Below are 5,097 nucleotides of genomic sequence, written 5' to 3'. Positions count from 1 at the left end.
TTGAGGGGACATCTGGTTGGTACCCTGATCTGGGGTTCAGCGGAACCTAGTTTGGTCCGAACTCGAAAAGCCTGGTATTCTGCAGCTCTTACAATTTCTAAAATTGGATTTTTTGGCAGGGCCTTCAATAGTGTGATTTTTGACACCTTTGTTAAATTCTCTAACCTTAATGCTCAAGAAGCTATGAGCCTTGCGCCAGGGGTGGAACCAGAAGTTTTTGTCTATAAAAAACTAAATATAGCTTTTGTCTATAAAAAACTAAATATATAGGTAACAATTTTTCAGTCGGCCTTGGGGGCAGTGACCGGGGTTTTGTGGGGCTGATCTATATAATTAGATGCAAAGTTACTCAAATTCAATCATTAAAAATGAGGTCTTATAATGGGCTTTGTGCCACACTTACCTCTGACCCTGCCCCGTGCTCTCTGTTCTATATTGAACCTATATACATTTTAAAGAAAGAAACAATAGAGTTTAACAAAGTTCCCAACACCCAATGCGTGCCAATTGCATTTTTGGTTCGCTCAAAGTATGATTGCAGACCAATCTCTCTCCCTCTCTCTCCACTCAAGTAGAGTTGTTGAGAATTTTTAGCTCAAAAGTTTCCCATGTTAGCACACTTTAAAGGATAGGCAAGTTGGGGCTGATACCGACCAACAAGAAGAATCTCGCCTTCTGCCAAAAATTTCATGTTTTAAAAGGAAAGGATGAAGTCCAAATGGACGAATAATGCAAATAAAAGATGATAATGCAGAGTCAGCATATCAAGTGAAAACAGCAACAATGCAAATACTTGTGAGAACAACAAGAGTGTGGACAATAATGGAAATGTTTGTACACCTATTAAAATATCTCTGTGAGCTGTAATTTTCGTTTGAGGAAAGGAGTTGTTCCTTTCATCATGGTAAGTCCACGCACATCAATAAATTCATGGCCCTTCGGTTGTCTTGTGAGTGTTGGTCCCTGGGGATTGAACTTCGCTAGAATGTGTGTTCTCTACTTCTGTCTTGTGTTGTTGATAACTGGTAACGAAAAATAACTGGTATAACTCTCACAAGTTCTTACAACATTCTTTAGCCAAAATGATATTATTGTATAACAAAAGGTGTCTCATATTGTGAGGAAAACTCTTTAGTTGGTCCTTGCAGCTAGCTTGATTTGATTGAACCTAGAACACATGCCTATAAAGAACATTTTATGTAATTGGCAGTATTGTCAACCAGTAAACCAACGATGGGTGTGCGAAATCATCTTTTGGCATGACCTTGTTGAGATCTATAAAATCAATGCAAAGACAGACTTTGCTATTTTTCTTGGAGACAACCATAATATTAGCCAACCACTCAAGGTAGTCAATGAGATTGATAAAATCTACTTTCAACAAATCTTTGAAGCCGTTTTGACTTGGTTTTCTAATATGGGATCCAACTTCCTTAGATTTTGCTTGAATGATTGTCTTTTGGGCTTAAGGGACAATTGATGCTCAATCAATTGTGGATCCAACCCTAACATATCATTGCAAGTCTCTAAGAAGGCTTCTTGATGACTTGTGAGGAAGTCAATAACTTTCTTTTTCTCATTTCATTAGCGCTTAAGGGATAATTGATGGTCAACCAATTGTGGATCCAACACTCGCATATCACTGCACGCCCATAAGAAGGCTTCTTGATGACTTGTGAGGAAGTCAAGAATTTTCTTCCTCTCATTTGTTAAAAGACTTGAGTCAATTTGCAAGTTTTTTGGATTCTCATTGGTGTCATTATTGAGCCGGAGTCACAAATAAGGGTGAAAACTAATCCTGCATTTGAACATGCACAAATTTTGGCAATTCTAATTGATGGATTCAAACTCATCAGCTTGAATTTATGTTGTTCTCTTACTTTTAACTGTTTCTTGGGGAAAAAGATGAACAAGGACAAACTGACTTATATGCTGGCTGTCTTGGAAGACATCCTTTAGAAAGTGGGTGCTGTGCTGAAATATGGCCATGAATTAAAGATTTGAAGTCACAAATACACATACACAAATGGCAAGTAGATGCAAATAAAAAGTTGGATGTCCATTCATGGGCAAACAAATGTTCACTTTTCCTTGGGATCATCAACATGTATAGTGAAGGTTTCAGTGTTGCAGATCCAATTTATACATTGGTGAACAATTGAAGGGACCACATCTGCAACATGGATCCAAGGATGACTCAAAAGTAAAACATATGATGACGACATATTCATGATATAAAAGGTGAAATTGTGTAAACACCCCAAAATTTTACGCTCATATTATTTTCTTTCTTACCCTCATTCTAATTGTGTGACCATCTTGGACATTCTTTGATGAATTTCAACCTTTTTCAAAGTACCACATTTCAAGTTTGTATTGCCTCCCTATCTAGAAATAGCCTTAATAGGTCATATTCAATCTTTACCTAAGCTGGTGCTATCTTAGATTCAGTAAATTATCTAGCTGCTAAGCTAGCACATAGACCATAGATGATTCAACTTCAATCAAGATTGATATGAACTCTCCTTAGACAAAGGAAGCATCATTTCCGGCTCTCTAGTATCCAACCCATCCCATTTAAGATCAACCTAGTTAAAATTGAGCCTCCTAGCAAGCATGGATCAAGTTTATCATTCATTATCTGACTTAGCCTTATGTTAACACCCCAAAATTTTTCATCTCAGTTGATGGATGCAATTTCAAAATCTTACAAAAGAATTTCACAAAACAATTATGAAAAACTTTAATTTCAAAGTCAATTTTGAATCTGAACACAATTTAGGTTCAGATCATGAATTTGACTCATAGCATAAATCCCAAGGCAGGACTATGAGTCCAAATCTTAATCCAATACTCACAACTAGATTCAAATTTAGTTTTTGAAATTCAAATCCAATTACAATTGTCATTTGTAATCAATGTCCAACTTGGAATCTAGATATAAATTCAAAATCTGAATCTAGATTCAAATTCAAAAACTGGATCCAATTCAACATTCAAAATGCCATGTGGGCCCCACTTTGCCTGCGTGGGCAAGGGGCCACCCAAGAGGCTATGCACCCTTCTTTTTCAAAATATCTCCTCTCAATTAAATAAATGTATCATTTTCAATGAGGCATAAATAAGATCATAATTAGATTCATAGGAAAAAAGATATATATATATATATGTATATATATATATATCAAATTAACAAGGAGATTCTCTAATTAAAGAGATTAGAGACAGTTCCAAGGAAGCCTTGATGATTTCTAACTAACCTAGTGAAACCAAATAGGTTTGACTTAGGTGAACCCAAAAGTGGTGCCACATCCTCACTGAGCTTAGTTAACATGAGCTTAACCCAGTCAAAATGTTAGGTCCACCCCATGATCCAACTATTGGACAGAGATAGACCTTGACTAGATCAAATCTACTTTGACTGAACCTAGTCAAAGTACAATTCGAATTGAGAACAATTGAAATACAACTAAGTGCCTACTTAGCTCAAAGTTTTTGTGCCAAGGTGGGGGACGAATTTTTTGTCTCTCTGTTCTCCTAACCAAGAGGAAGAAAGAAGAAGAAGAGAAGAAGAAGCCAAGAATAGGAGAGGTTGTCATCATCCAAGCTCTTTCTCTCTCTCTCTCTCCCATTCCTTGGTTCTAGATTTGCTAAGCTAGGGTACTTCATTGAACTATTGCTTAGGATTTCTAGTAAAAGGAAAACCCTCTCCATCTCTATAATTTTCAACAAGAAGACTCTCTTCTTTTAGCTTTCCTAAGCTTGAATCCAAAGTTGGATTCTTGCTTAAAATTGCTTGACTTAGAGAAAAAGAAAGGAGAAGCCTCAAGCACCAAGGCTGACTACATGGTATGTGATTATAGCTTATTCTCCATCTATTTTTGCTTCTTGCTATTTATCTTCATATTCAATATCCGTGGGAGGGTTTTATTTTTGTTCTTATTCATAACTGATAATTATGTCCAGCTAGGTAGAACTACAATCAATGTACATTTTAATGCATGATACATGCATGAATTTGGTTTTTCTAAAAAGAGAACCCATGAATCAAATTTTGAAAAGGGCCCCAAGGCCACATCCCTTTCAAAATAGGCATCCTAAATCATTTTAAACTCCCTACCATGAGTGAATCCCAAGGTGAGAGAGATTTATATTTGCTGCAATATATACATTTTAAATGCCTATTAGAGATGGATACATTCTTACGAATTTGATCCACCCTTTCATGGCGAATCATAGGCAAACAAGCTTGAGTCATATCTTGTTTTCTTCCATTTTGTGTCATTTTAATTCATGCATTCTTGATTTAGTTAATTAAGAGTGGTAAAAAATATTAGAAACTAGTTTTCAATCTTTCTATGTGAAAGAACCCAATTATGAATCATCATGGTTCATAAGCCAAGTGGTCCCTTATCAAATATCCCATTTTGGGAGGCAGCATATATATATATATATATATATATATATATATTCTCTTTTAAAATTAGGTTAGAACATATTTCCAAACTGATTTTAAAGAAAGAGAACTTCATTTTAATATGCGTAGTTCTAAACTACAAAATCACTCAATATTTCATCTTAAAACTTTATCAATTCTAGTAACACATGCATGAATTCATATACATTGCTAAGATCAGACCATGTTTTCATCAAATTTAGCTTAAAAATCTAAAGTTTAAGCTCTTGAAATGTTAATTTCTAGCCACAAAGTGACTACCTTTCATAGAACTTGAGAAAGTTCTAATCTCATGCAAACCGGCACTCAAAGAATATTTTAGGAATTGTTGGTTTCATTTCATATATTTCTAGATCTTGCATGAGATTAATCAACATTCCAAAATACTTCAAAATCATATTCAAATTCCAATCTTCATTTCTCCAAAAGAGAAGATCAAATATGCTGAAATCGTCCAAGGAATGGATGAAATTTTTGGTGTAAAATCTAAAATTTAATTTGATTTTAGAAAAGAAAGTTTTCTAAAACTTCATGTTTTGACCCAAGGTGTATATCTAACACTAATGGAAACATCCTCTCAGGAGAAACATTCCTCTTGCTGATTTAGATGTTAGCTCAAGAAAAGTTAAACAATTTTCAAT

This window comes from Nymphaea colorata, chromosome 5 (assembly GCF_008831285.2).
Source record: "Nymphaea colorata isolate Beijing-Zhang1983 chromosome 5, ASM883128v2, whole genome shotgun sequence".
Lineage (NCBI taxonomy): Eukaryota > Viridiplantae > Streptophyta > Magnoliopsida > Nymphaeales > Nymphaeaceae > Nymphaea > Nymphaea colorata.
Note: the sequence above shows the minus strand (reverse complement) of the source record.